At 35.0% G+C, this 13,641-nt stretch overlaps 1 pseudogene; it reads right to left on the bottom strand.

The window, feature by feature from the left end:
- Nucleotides 1-1,353: 1,353 nt before the first annotated feature.
- LOC141549768 (fatty acid-binding protein 12-like) lies at nt 1,354-9,580 on the bottom strand (annotated as a pseudogene).
- Between the last annotated feature and the right edge of the window lie 4,061 nt (nt 9,581-13,641).

A 13,641-nucleotide genomic window follows, 5' to 3' on the forward strand; every position in this document is an offset into this window, starting at 1 on the left:
TTATAGCAGCCTGTTTTATTTATAACCATTTAAAATACTTCCTTGACTAGAGGGAAATCTGACATGATAACCAAAGTTGTTGACTTTTGTTCAGAGTTGAAGAGTTGTCCCTGTCATAGCATTCTGCTTTGGAATTTTATTGAAATGTCTAAAAAAGTATGGATACCATTGTCTCATGTTTATATGTGGCTTAAGACTGAGTTTCTTCACATTTTTTCAACTATTAAAGTGCAGGTAACATCATTCATGGCACTTTCCTAAAAAAAAAAAAAAGATAAAGATATTAAATATCTACATATATTTTCATATATAAATACATATTCATATTTGAAAAAATTAAAAGTATAATTTAGGAAAGGCAACTCCTCTCTCCTCTGTAATTTAGAATGTTTGCCTTGGGGCATTAAGGCTGATAATTTTCTAAGGGGCACAGAAACAGTGTTGCAGAGACAAGACTTGAATCCATTAAGTAGTTATCTCACATACATATACAACATTGCTATGTATAATAGACACATATACCTAGATATATGTGTGTATATATGTATATGTATTTTATATATACATATATAAATAAACATACCACATTACTGTTTACTAGACACATATATATATACATATGTGCAGATATATAGGTATATGTTTTATACATGCATATAGATATAATATATACACACACCCTACATTGGCAGATGTGTACATGTATAGACAGACTGGTGACATAGTGGATAGAACGTTGGGCCAGGCGTCAGGAAAATGTGATTCTAAATTGGGCTTCAGATATTTACTAGCTATGGTACTCTGGACAAATCATCTAACTCAGTTCCTTCATCAGCAAAATTGAGATAATAAAATTTCTATTGTACCTCTCATAGTCACATGCCCCATTTTCCCCTGTCCCAGAATCTTTAAAAATAAAGTGTTTAGCCTCTTTTGCTCTTCAAACTATGCAATTATATCAGGTTTGAGCTCTCCCACAGTTAAGCTTTGCTACATTTAAGTCCTATTGTTATTGATACATGTTATAATTTCATATTAAGTATCAAATAATAATATAATATGTTATATGATATATATATATATGTCTCAGAGAATATTGTTCCACAATCTTGTACCTTCAACCAAAGTTATTTGTTAACTCATTCTACTCAATATAATTTCGAGAATAGAAAGATGGTGCAAAATAGAAGATAAAAGAATAGAGAAACAATTATCTTGGAATTATAATCTTAACCATTTTTTAGAATGGTAGTTTTTTAAAATTTTTACACTATTTAATATTAATCGTTTGTCTTTTTTATTGACTGCTTAACTGTTCACTTAATAGATTATTGTATATTTTAGTTATATTTGTCAAAGAGTCTTCAAGAAGAAAGTTTTTGAATTCACCTTGGTTTTTTGGTCATCTGTTGTGGGTTCTTCAAAATCCTCTCCAAGCTTAAAAGAGATTTCATTATTTTTAAAGATGCTTTTCGTCCTGATGGTAATTAAATCCCCTTCCGTACTAATGGTCATAACAAGTTTTATCAGATTACTCAGTTTCCTGGTAGCTACTCCCACTCCAAGAAAACAAATAATATTGTTTTCTAATATTGTTGACAAGTAAGAATTTCTTTGAGCTGTTCACTATTAGAAAGTGTTATGTTTTAAATGGCTGAATTTCATTGGTTAATGCTTAAAGAGATTTGATATTACCAAAATGTAGTAGAGGAAATAATAAGTCTCTGACTTGAGAAAACTATTAATTGGCTCCCAAACCCCTAAGACACTCATACATGTCCTTATGAAGCAAAAATTATGTATAATTCATATACATATCCCGCATTCTAAACTTAAAATATTTGACTTTTTGAAAGTAAGTATAAAATCCTTCATAAAGGCCCTTGCCCAATTTCATTGTAATTTATAAGTGACCTTTTGGTTTCAAAGGATATATGCCAATAAAGCATAAGTTCAGGCAGATCATGCCAAGCAGGAAAGGCTTAGAATAATATCTTGGCAGCAAGATATGTGTTCCTCTCAAAAACTTGTCCAGTTAAATTTGGAGAGAATCTCTACCATGAGCTCAGCCAGTTGTTTTTTGATAATTAAATAAATAAAAATCCAAAGGGGTCCTCAGTTCTTCGTAATACCCTTCCTTATCTATAGTGATATGGAAACTACCAAGAATCCTCTAATTTTCAGATTATTTACAAATGTTCATTTAACTATTAATATATGCTATTTTAATTATTTCATCCTTAAAAAGTACAGAGGAAAACAGGCAGGATGGAGTAGCAGGAAGCAATATAAAATACTCCCCCAGAACAGATTTGCAAAATGTACCAGATGTAATATTCATAGAGAAATTGAGGGAAAAGTCACAATTTGTCAGACCTAGTTACCCCAGAGAGAATGACAGAGATCTTTATACACTAGAAATAGAGCTGCTACAGAGTCTATCATGTGGATAGTAGTCCAATGCCCAGGGAAAATTATGAATCAAGACAAGAGGAGGTTCCAAACCTATATAGGGTTCTATCAGATCCATATTAGGGCATCACCATGTTTTCAAAATGGAAAAATATTGTTCTATGCCCAATTTCTGCCATATGATTTCTAGTTTTCCCATAACTTTTACCAAATAATGAATTTTTATGTCAAAATCTTGTCTTTACATTTGTAAAATACAAGGTTATTATATTTGCTTCTGTAAATTGTATGTTTATTTTGTTCTATTCATCTATGTTCTATTTCTTAGCCAGTACCAAATAGTTGTGATAATTATTGCCTTATAATATAGTTTAAGATCTGGTACTGCTGAACCTTGTTCCTTTACATTTTTTTCAATTGGTTCCTTTAATATTCTTGATTTTTTTTTTGGTTTTTTAAATGAATTTTGCTATTGTTTTTTCTAATTTAGTATTAAAAATTGGTTATTTAATTGGATTGACACTGAATATTAGTTTAGTAAAATTGGCATTTTTATTATGTTGGCCCTGCCTATCTATGAACAATTAAAATTTTTCCAATTATTTAAAATTGATTTCATTTGTATAAAATTTTTATAATTTTGTTTATATAGTTCCTGGGTTTGTTTCAGCAGGTATACTCTCATGTATTCTATACTGTCCAGAGTTATTTTAAATGAGATAGTTCTTATCATCTCTTCTTGCTAGGTTTTGTTTATAGTATATTGGAACGCTGATGATTTGTGTGAATCAACTTTATACTCTGCTAAAAATTAATAGTTTCAACTGACTTTTTAATTTGAGTCTTTGGGATTTTCCAAGTATATCATCATATTGTCTGCAAATAGAGATAGTTTTATTACTTTATTCCCGATTCTGACTCCTTCTATTTCTTTTTTATTATCTTTTTTGCCATTGCTAGGATTTCCAATACAAAATTAAATAATATTGACTGAACAAGTTGTGGTATATGATTATGATAGAATACTACTGTGCTATAAGAAATGATGAGCTCAATGACCTTAGAAAAAGATGGATTATGGGGGCAGTAGGTGGTACCATGGATAGAGCACCAGCCCTGAAGTCAGGAGGACCTAGCTTGATATTTTGAGAGATTTCAGCAATAAAAGTTTATATTCCTTTGGGCAGAGCACCCACAGGTAATGATATTATACCTCATGTGAACAGGAAGAAAGGAAGAAAAAATGATAAGGAAAAAAGGAAAGAAGGGAAGATTAGAAAGAAAGAAAAGGAAGGCAGGAAGGGAGGGAGGAAAGGAGGGAAAGAGGAAGAGAGTGAAGAAAGAAGGAGGGAGGGAGGGAAGAAAGGAGGAAGAAGGAAGGAAGGAAGAAAGGAAGGAAGGAAGGAAGGAAGGAAGGAAGGAAGGAAGGAAGGAAGGAAGGAAGGAAGGAAGGAAGGAAGGAAGGAAGGAAGGAAGGAGGAATCATCTAAACACAAACTGAACACATCTTTAGTGAATGTATAAGTGGGGAATACTCAACTATGAATGCAGCTTTGCCATTTCCCAGTTGACTGAAAAATTTAGAGATTATAAGGTCCCATTGTTGTGCCTCAGTTCCCTTTTATTGTTCAGCCTCAGTTTCTCTAATTATTCTGCCCCAGTTTCCCTAAATTGTTCTGCCTCAGTTTCCCTGATTTCAACCCTTCTTTTCTGCTCATTAGAACTGAGATAATTAGGGCTGTGAAGATCTGGCACTCTAGAAGATAAGACTCCAGATGTTCTAGCTCAAATACCTAATTGGCATTATTTATAACGCTAAGTTTCAGATTTCCTGGCTCTAGTTGCACACCTCCTTAACTCCCAATTTGTTTGAATTTATGGTCCTATCCCCAACCTGTCAGGACCAGACTGATGATCCCTGCCTGGAGATGCCCACTCACCAGAGTTTGGACTCCATCCCCTGTCTTTGTTTAGCTACCTGAGCTTGGAGCTAGGTGTGTATATATATGTCATTGAGAACTCATATTCGCTACTGGATTCTTTGAGATGAAAATCTCATTCAGCCCTGGGATCAAAAATGGATTCTTTTGGTCCCAGAACAATCTTTCCCTCTCTGAAATCCAAATAAAATAGTAAAAACTCTCTAATCTCTATCTTGCCTCAATCTCTCCAGCATTATACCACAATACTCATTGTTTGTTAATTATGAAAAAGCATTTCATTCAATAGAGCAAAATGTTACAAATGATTCTTTTTCAACAAGATGTTCCCTATTCACACATTAAAATCATTCAAGAATCTTTGAGAAACATAAAAAACACTCCTTTTCAACAACATCTTGATTATAAATATTAGGAAAAGAATAAAACAGGAATGATTATGATGAGACATTCATAAATGCAGTAAAAGAGATCCATCACAGACTTCTTTGGATAATGATATCCTATAGATGTTCTTTGTGGGTGATATTGTATTGTTTATATCACATTGGAATTCTACTGAATTCTGGGAAAATATCAGAGACTTCTTGAAGTGATTAGTAATCACTCAAAAGAGTCTAGTCTGACCACACAGTAAACACCATGTGAATGAAAAATAGTCATTGCCCAGGTTTTAAAAAGCCATATAGACAGCCATAGAGCCCAGTATAAATATCTTGGACAAATAGCACAGATAGACAATGAACTAAAAACAGAAATAATAGAACAGACAATATTACTTTCCACAAATTGCAAATTTTTTTATTGACTCCAAAATCAGCATGGAAACAAACTGGGATTGGCTCTGGATACAGTGGGAGACCTTGGCCTGTTTGAGTTGAGATCTTAAACTTCATTTAATTTGACCGAGGCTACAGTATTTTCAAAGTCAACATTCTACCGATGTTATTATGTAAATCACAACAGTATCTGAAGAATTAAATATGAATATAATTTGAGAACACTATAGTGGCGGTTCTTAGAGTAAGCAGGCTACAATAGAAGAGGAACAAAAGATGCTAGCCACACAAAGAGAGCAAGGGATTATGGATGTACAGTCAGAATATTCCACTGTTAATGATGGGAGAGAGCAAGGAATACTTCCAGAACATTTGTTGGACTCCTTGTGTTTGGTGACCTTATGGGAAGATATAGTCAGAAGTTTCATAGCATGAGAAGATGTGGATAAGTTGTGACCAGTATTGTTGGTGGGGACTCCCAAAACAAGGAAATCACAGATAAGTGTGAGTATTAATCAACTGACTATTTAGTAAAAGGAATACATAACTTACTGTATTATTGTAGCTTCTTCAGGTGTCATCTCTGTATAAAATAGTAATGCCATAACCAAAGATGAATAGATGTTTGCATTCCAAAATATTTACAGCAAATTCTAAAGAGAGCCGGTTCATAGTTGAAAAGCAAAGGCTTATTGAAAGTCAAAATGACTCTTAAAGCCAAGCTTGGATAACTTCCTCTTGGTCTCTGGGGAAGAAAAAATGGTTCTCTCCAGACATTTCAGATGATTATTAACTCTCTTTCTGGAATAAAATCATATTACATTGACACATCCTTCTCATTTGCAAGCACACATACCACACACCCTGATCAATACAGCCAGACCTAAAACTGAGCCATATAGTATTTAAGAATCATCTAGTATTTCTTTTCTGATTTTACCCATCAACCTAATGTCATTCTATATTCTTTCCATAACACTACACTACACAGTTGTGTCCAACTCTTTGTGATCCCATGTGGCCTTCTGTTGACAAAGATACAGAAGTGGTTTGGCATTTCCTTCTCCAGCTTGTTTTACAAATGAAGAAACTGAGGTAAACAGGGTTAAATGACTTACCCAAGATCAAACTGTAAATGTCTAAAGTCAGATTTGAACTCAGGAAGATGAGTCTTTCTTGGTATTTTATCCACTGCACCATCTAGATGTCCAATTTGATTGTTATTTTAAAGTATTATCAAGAAGAAAAAGGGAGTATGTTAGGATTACTAGGTGAGAACTCAGGTTGTCTGGACAGTAACAAGGTGAGAATTCAGGTTGTCTGGACAATTACAAGGTGAGAACTCAGGTTGACTTGATAGAAGGAGCAAGCTCATTGGTTGAAGTGGTTCTTCCCGGAAGCCCTTGCGTTATCCCACGCCCATTCTCTGGGAGGATACAAGGTCTTGACCCGGAGTGGAGCACACGCGGCTCCGCAGCTGGACTCACTGGACGCGCAGCAAATGCAGAAGTTTCTTAAAGACTCTCAACTTTCTCCTAGCAACTTCCCACTAGCTAAACAGCTCTCACACCACCTGACTCCAGTCCAATCTGCTCTCCAGGCCCAATGTTGCCTCTTTTATCCTCCCAGAGAATGGGCGTGAGATAATGCAAGGGCTTCTGGGAAGAACCACTTCAGCCAATGAGCTTGCTCCTTCTATCAAGTCAACCTGAGTTCTCACCTTGTAATTGTCCAGACAACCTGAATTCTCACCTTGTTACTGTCCAGACAACCTGAGTTCTCACCTAGTAATCCTAACATCTCCCCCTTTCTTTTGATTTAGAACATAGGACAGTCAGGACCTTGAAACATAAATCCATCAATATGGGAAGTATTACACATAATTACATAAATTACATAAGCACATAGTAACATAGTAACATAACACATGCTAGAAGTATATAACAAATAACATAATCAAATAATCATAAATTGAAAATTTATAAATGTCCATAAGTCCATTGTCCATTAGTCTCATCTTGTGTGAGGAAGTCCAATGATTCCTGCTGGTTTTAAAGTTCTTTAACAGTCTTCTTATTATCCATGCTCTTTCAGTGTCAGATGTTTCTTAGATTTTCTCCTTTATTTTGAGGTCTTTCTCTTTTTCTGTCTCTCTCTGATGGACAAGGCGAATACGACTCGTTGGCACCCATCTGATCCCTTCTCCTGCTGAAGAAATACAAGCAAACCCTCTCTCCCAGGCAGTTAACCTATCTAATTACCTTCTATTTACCACTTTCTAAATCTCTTCTCATCATCTGGCAATTACATTGGAATTGTTTGCATTGGACACAGCCCTGTTGGTTTAAAAGGCCTGTATTCTCCCCAAGTGTAATCCATTTTTGCAATCTGATTGCCTTTTCCCTTTCTGCCATGTGATTGCTTTTCTGCTGGTTGATCACATCAGAGTCCTGACCTTCTAAAGGTTCTTTGGGTATAACATCAGCTGCCATCATGCCCCAAGTCTTTTTTGCTTGGGGCCCTGGACCTGGGCCCCTCATCCCATTTCCCTGAATTATTCTACACTCTGATGCCCAATGGAGTCCTCTGTTGCATTTTGGACATGGGGTTTTAGGTTTTCTCTCACCCTGTCTTCTCATTGTATCGCCATATCTACACTGAGCTCTTAGATGTCCAATTTTTCCACACTGAAAACATCGCCGAGTTTCTCTAGAAGTCCCTTGCCAGGAGGTACCCTGCCTTTCCACATTCATCATTGTCCGGGTGTAAAAAGCATTTGTTCCCACTGTAGCACAGCATCTTATGATCTCCTCTAAAGGAGCATCTTTGTCTAATCCCCATATAATTCTTTTGCAAATCTCGTTGGCATTTTCCTTAGCCAGATGTCTGGTCATTATTTCTGTAGCTGCATTTTCTCCAATAGTTCTTTTGACAGCAGTTTGCAAACGTCCCACAAAATCTGCAAAAGGTTCATTGGGACCTTGCTGTATTTTAGTGAAAGCCTCTCCACGATCTTTCTGTCCAGGGAGGACACCCCAAGCTTTTATTGCAGCCTTAGCAATTTGTTCATATATTGTCATGGTATAATTAGTCTGTTCTGAATTCTCTCCATACCGACCTTCACCAGCCAAGTGCTCAAAAGTGAATTGTGTGTTAACTCCTATTTCCAAATTGCATCTGACTTGAATCTTATATAATTCATGAAATTCCGCAAGCCATAATAAATTTTCTCCAGGTTCCAGGCATATCTTTGCTATGGATTTCCAATCATTTGGGGTTAGGATTTCATAAGACAAACCATCTAGTAACATTTTAACATAAGCTGATGTAGCCCCATAAAGGGTACAACCTTTTTTCAAATCTTTAATTTTATTCAAATCTAAAGGTGCATATCTTCTCCTTTTTTGACCTACAGAGTCAATATTTTCAATCACAGGATATGCATGTATAAAATCACTTATATCCTGTCCTTCTCTCTTAGCTTTAACCAATGCTTTTTCTAATCTTGTCATAGGCTTAGACTGCTTCACAGACAATTCTGTTTGTGTTTCTGCCTCTTCCCCTCCTTCTTCCTCCACCTCTGAAGGGTTAATTGAGGGAGGAGATGGGAGGTGCTCCTGTTGCTGTTGCTCAGAATTGTACTTAACTTCATTGTTATCTGATTCATCCTTTTCACCTAGTTTAGTTGACTAAACTAGTGGACAAAAACATTTCTTTAGGAAAAAAATTCATTTTGTTATATATTAATATAAATAAAATAACTTACAGCTTAGAAGTAATGATGATTCCAAATTAGATATACCATTGTTGATTAAAGTTAAACTTTTATGTTAAAAAAAGATGAAAAGATCTTCTCTCTTGAGGTTTGTTTAAGAATTAGAATGGCTCTTCATGCTATTATATGTGTCCACTAAAAAACCTGGGCAAAGTCTGTGAGAATAGATAAGCAAGAAAATTGCTATTACATGATCCATATATGACACCACATTATCACAAGTTCCATTTAAAGATCTAAATTATTTCTGCCTTCTCTGAACTTCAATTATTGTCTGTATGGCTAATTTAAAAATCAATCATTCAGTGTCAAGTGAAATCTCTTCTATTATTGTCTCAGTTCCTTAATCCTTTATTTTTATTCAATTTTCTCTTTTCTTTATTCCCCAGTAAAGATAGTTCAGGGCAACGAACTTTACTTCTCGGTAATGCCAACAGGGCTCAGGACAGTGTTTTATAATGATAAATGTTCAATAACATTGTGTTATTGCTAAAAATGAGAATTTAGGAATTCAAGATGAATCCAAATTTTGAGTATTCTTAGCACTGTGCTATAATGAATCCCACCTCCAATAAATTTGATATAATAACAAAATTTGGTTCACCCAGTTTCATATATTCATCAAAATTTTCACAAGAAGTTTATTTCCATGTTCCTAAGAGGTTATCAACCATTTTATCAGAAAATAAGTTGATTCTTAAAAAGAAAAAAAAAGTATTAAACTTTATTATGTTAATAGAATAATCATTATCAAAAGATACTTTCAGATCTGTTATGACCCTGCTTTGAAGTAATGCTATCATGAAGAAAGTGGGGCAAACCTCACTATATACATATTTGATTTTTCTCATACCATCTAAGCAGAAGAATTAGCTATAAACAGGAAAAAATTATGAAACTGATAGGAACAAGTTTTTCCAAGAACAAACACTATTTTTCACAAATCTCAAGGACTAATATTGTAAATATAACACATTGTTTTGTACTTAAGGATATGTGACAAAATAAGAAAAAGAGAAAGCCAGGAGGAAGTTCAAGGACTATTTAATGCTGCAGCAAATGATCTTAAACATACCTAAATAAAATACCTTCTGAAATCATCAGTTGATAGTTAGGAGTGAAGGTGGATGGGAGAGGAAGAATACAACAGTGTGGGAAAATTCCATAATATGAGGTAGGTAGATACATGGTAACAACATTTTCCAAACCAAAAAGTCAGGAAATAGTTTGACAAAGTATGCTTTAAAAAAAGAAAAAAACAAAGCCTTATTATAAGCAATTTCTTTTCCAAATCAGGACTTTTCCAGGAAATCTGGGACATACGGTTGCTGTACCTCCTCCAGGATATCATTTTATTACAGTTTAACATAATGTAATATTCTTAATGGCCTTGAGTTGGAAAAAAAAAAAAGATAATATTCAGCATACTCTAAATTGAGTCAGGACAATATTTAAAACCATCCAAAATAGTTCTAATAGCATTTTTATGATAAAGGGCCAATCTTCATTTTTATAAAAAAAAAAAAATTCACTTAAGAGAACTTCAATTTGCAGTTATGCTAGATAAATGCAATATTATTATAGTGAGTGTCTTTTATCTGTTTATCAGATTTATTTTTGCCATGGCATACTTTGTTTTCCATTTGGAAGGAAATTAGCAAGTTCTAATTATCTAATAGAAATTATCTATGAAATATACATCAACAGATGACATTTAGAAGACTGTTCTATAGTCATATTGCTGGAAAAGGGAGAGATTCAACTCTGACAATTTACATTTGATTATTCCAAGAACTGGTGGCAGCTTTCAAAACTTCTGATTTCTCTTTGTTTTTCTCAAAGTTGTCTATCTTTAATCCATTTCACTTCTTCTTAATACCTCTGCCAGAGGATAGGCAGAGGGCTGAATCAACTTAAATACTCATTAGCAACTCTGACTGAATATTGAAGGTAGAAGAAATATAAAACTGTTTATTAAAATTAGGTTTATGGATTATCATCAAAATCACTGTATTCCAATCATTTTAATATAATGGAAGATGACTGTTTTATGTAAAGCTCTCAATGTTGAACAATTGTTTGACTTGATATTGCTAGGAATTATTATTTTTATATAGCTTTTTATTTCCAAGTTATATATGCATGGGTAATTTTTCAGCATTGACAATTACAAAACCTTTTGTTCCAACTTTTCCCTTTCTTCCTCCCACCCCTTCCCCCAGATGGCAGGTTGACCAATATATGTTAAATATGTTAAAGTATAAGTTAAATACAATATATGTGAAGGAAATAAAAAATGCAGGAGGACAAAAATAGAGGGATTCAGAATTCTATGTAGTTGGTCATAGTCATCTCCCAGAGTTCTTTCCCTGGATGCAGCTGGTTCAATTCATTACTGCTCTATTGGAACTGATTTGGTTCATCTCATTGTTGAAGAGGGCCATGTCCATCAGAATTGATCATCATATAGTTGTTGAAGTATATAATGGTCTCCTGGTCCTGCTCATTTCACTCAGTATCAGTTCATGTAAGTCTCTCCAGGCCTTTCTGAAATCATCCTGCTGGTCATTTATTACAGAACAGAAATATTCCATAACATTCATATACCACAATTTATTAAGCCATTCTCCAATTGATGGGCATCCATTCAGTTTCCAGTTTCTGGCCACTACAAAGAGGACTGCCACAAACATAGAAATTATTTTAACACAAAGAAATAGGATCCCTTACCTAAAAATAATCTAAGAGCTGTAGGATTCTGATTTTCCTCCTCTGTTAGAAAGCAAATCACAAAACTCAATAAAATGTAGATGTTTGTGGTGATGATAGGAGGTTGCCTTCATTTCTCCTTAAGTGGTGAAAAGTCTTGTCTTCTATCTTCTGTTTAGCAGGGCACTGACTCAGAACTCTCCCAAGTCAAAGTTAAAAATAATGGCCAAAGAATGGTTGGAATATAATGATTTTTATTCAGTTGTTATGTGTTACATTACAATAGCTATCTATATTAGAAAGCTAATGAGGTGAAATAGAGTGGGGGGAAAAAGAGGTCTGGGAACAAGTGTTCTGGTCATGAAATGATACATTCTCAATTCCATAAAAAGGGAAGGGGAATCAATTAGTAAGTTTTCAATGAAATAGATATATTTAATTATCTTTATATTATACCATAATAAATGTTTGTTGAATTTTACTTGAATTAAATTGAGTTTTTGATGGGAAAAGATTTTAGCAATAGTAAAAAGGTATATGGGTAGGTATTCAAGGAGCTTTTAGCTGCTTATTATACATTTTGAACCAGATTTCTCACAGACTTTTTAACATGTCCATGACCAAACTTATTATATTTCCTCAGCCAAGCCTTGTCCTTTTCTTAATTTTATTATCACTATCAAGGACAATATTTTTCTTTTAGTCACCTGGTCTCAAAACTTTCATGTCATCCTCAATTCCCACCTGGCTGAACTCCCTTTGAAGAAGGGATTCCAAAACTCTAAAATTACTTGAAGGAGAGATTCTCCTTGGACCTGCTTCTGTGGAACCTCACCAGAGGGAAACAAGATAAACAGCTTCATTCTATTATCTAAGTGGGACTAGTTGAGTCAGGAGTTGGAGATTCCAACACTATTCAATTGAAGATTTTCTATTCAATTCTAGCTCAAACTCCACCCACTAGCCTCATTGGGAGGGGGAGCAAGTCTAGACTTGTAACCAAAGACATCTATTATAAAAACGGCAATTTTAAACCCAATCCTTGCAGAGGGCCTAACATGCCAGGCCAGGGATAATATTCTCTTCAGGCATTGCCCTCTCTTTACCCTCACCTATTTCCCTAATGAGATTTTATATCTCTCTGTTGGGATTTTTCTACTAGAAACTTCACTTTCCTGCCAGGACTCCTCCACTACTTTACTTCTCTGTTGGGACTTTGCCACTAAGGAATTCAGCCTTTCTATTCATGCATAGCAAAGGCTGACTTCCCAATGCCTGTAATAAACTTCTTTTACCAATCTAGGTTTTGGGGATCGTAAATTCCTTAATGAAGGATCTTTGCACCACCAGAAGTGGGGTTCCCCAAACTCCCTACCCATGTGCCAAATCCCAAGAGGATTTAGGGGAGCCAGACCTCTTCATTTGGTTCCCTGAACCCTGAACCTGCCACTAACCTCATTATTTAACTCCCTGACCACCAGGAACCCTAATTTCATCATTTTGGTTCCCTGAATCTAATCTCATCATTTGGTTCCCTGATGGAAGGGAACCCCAAAATATAGATCTCATCACCTTCTACATCTTTATCATGCCCCAAGAGCTACTTCAACATGGAACCAGCCTTGGTGCACCTCATTAGTATTCTCTGCTCCTTTGATTGGAACACAGGACAAAGAATACTACTCTAAATCTTTCACAGAAAGGATGCTTAAGCCAGTCTAATCTTCATAGGTCCTTCCCATTCTTTAGAATTCTTCATATTTCTTCCCCCATAACTTCCCACTCTACTTTCAGTTTCCTTTTGTATGTAGAGTTCTCCCATTAGATTAGTTCCTTGAGGGTAGAAATTGTCTTTTTTCCTTTCACCAGTTATTCCGACTTTTGTCTTGCCACTGTACTTCTTTGGAAGAGTCAGGCTAACAGTTTTGCTCAACTCTGCTTCCTTCTTGCATACCCAGCACTTAGCACCATATTTATTGAATGCTTACTTAACTGATTCACTTTCTCTGTCTGTATCTCTCTTCCT

Source organism: Sminthopsis crassicaudata, chromosome 1 (assembly GCF_048593235.1).
Source record: "Sminthopsis crassicaudata isolate SCR6 chromosome 1, ASM4859323v1, whole genome shotgun sequence".
NCBI lineage: Eukaryota > Metazoa > Chordata > Mammalia > Dasyuromorphia > Dasyuridae > Sminthopsis > Sminthopsis crassicaudata.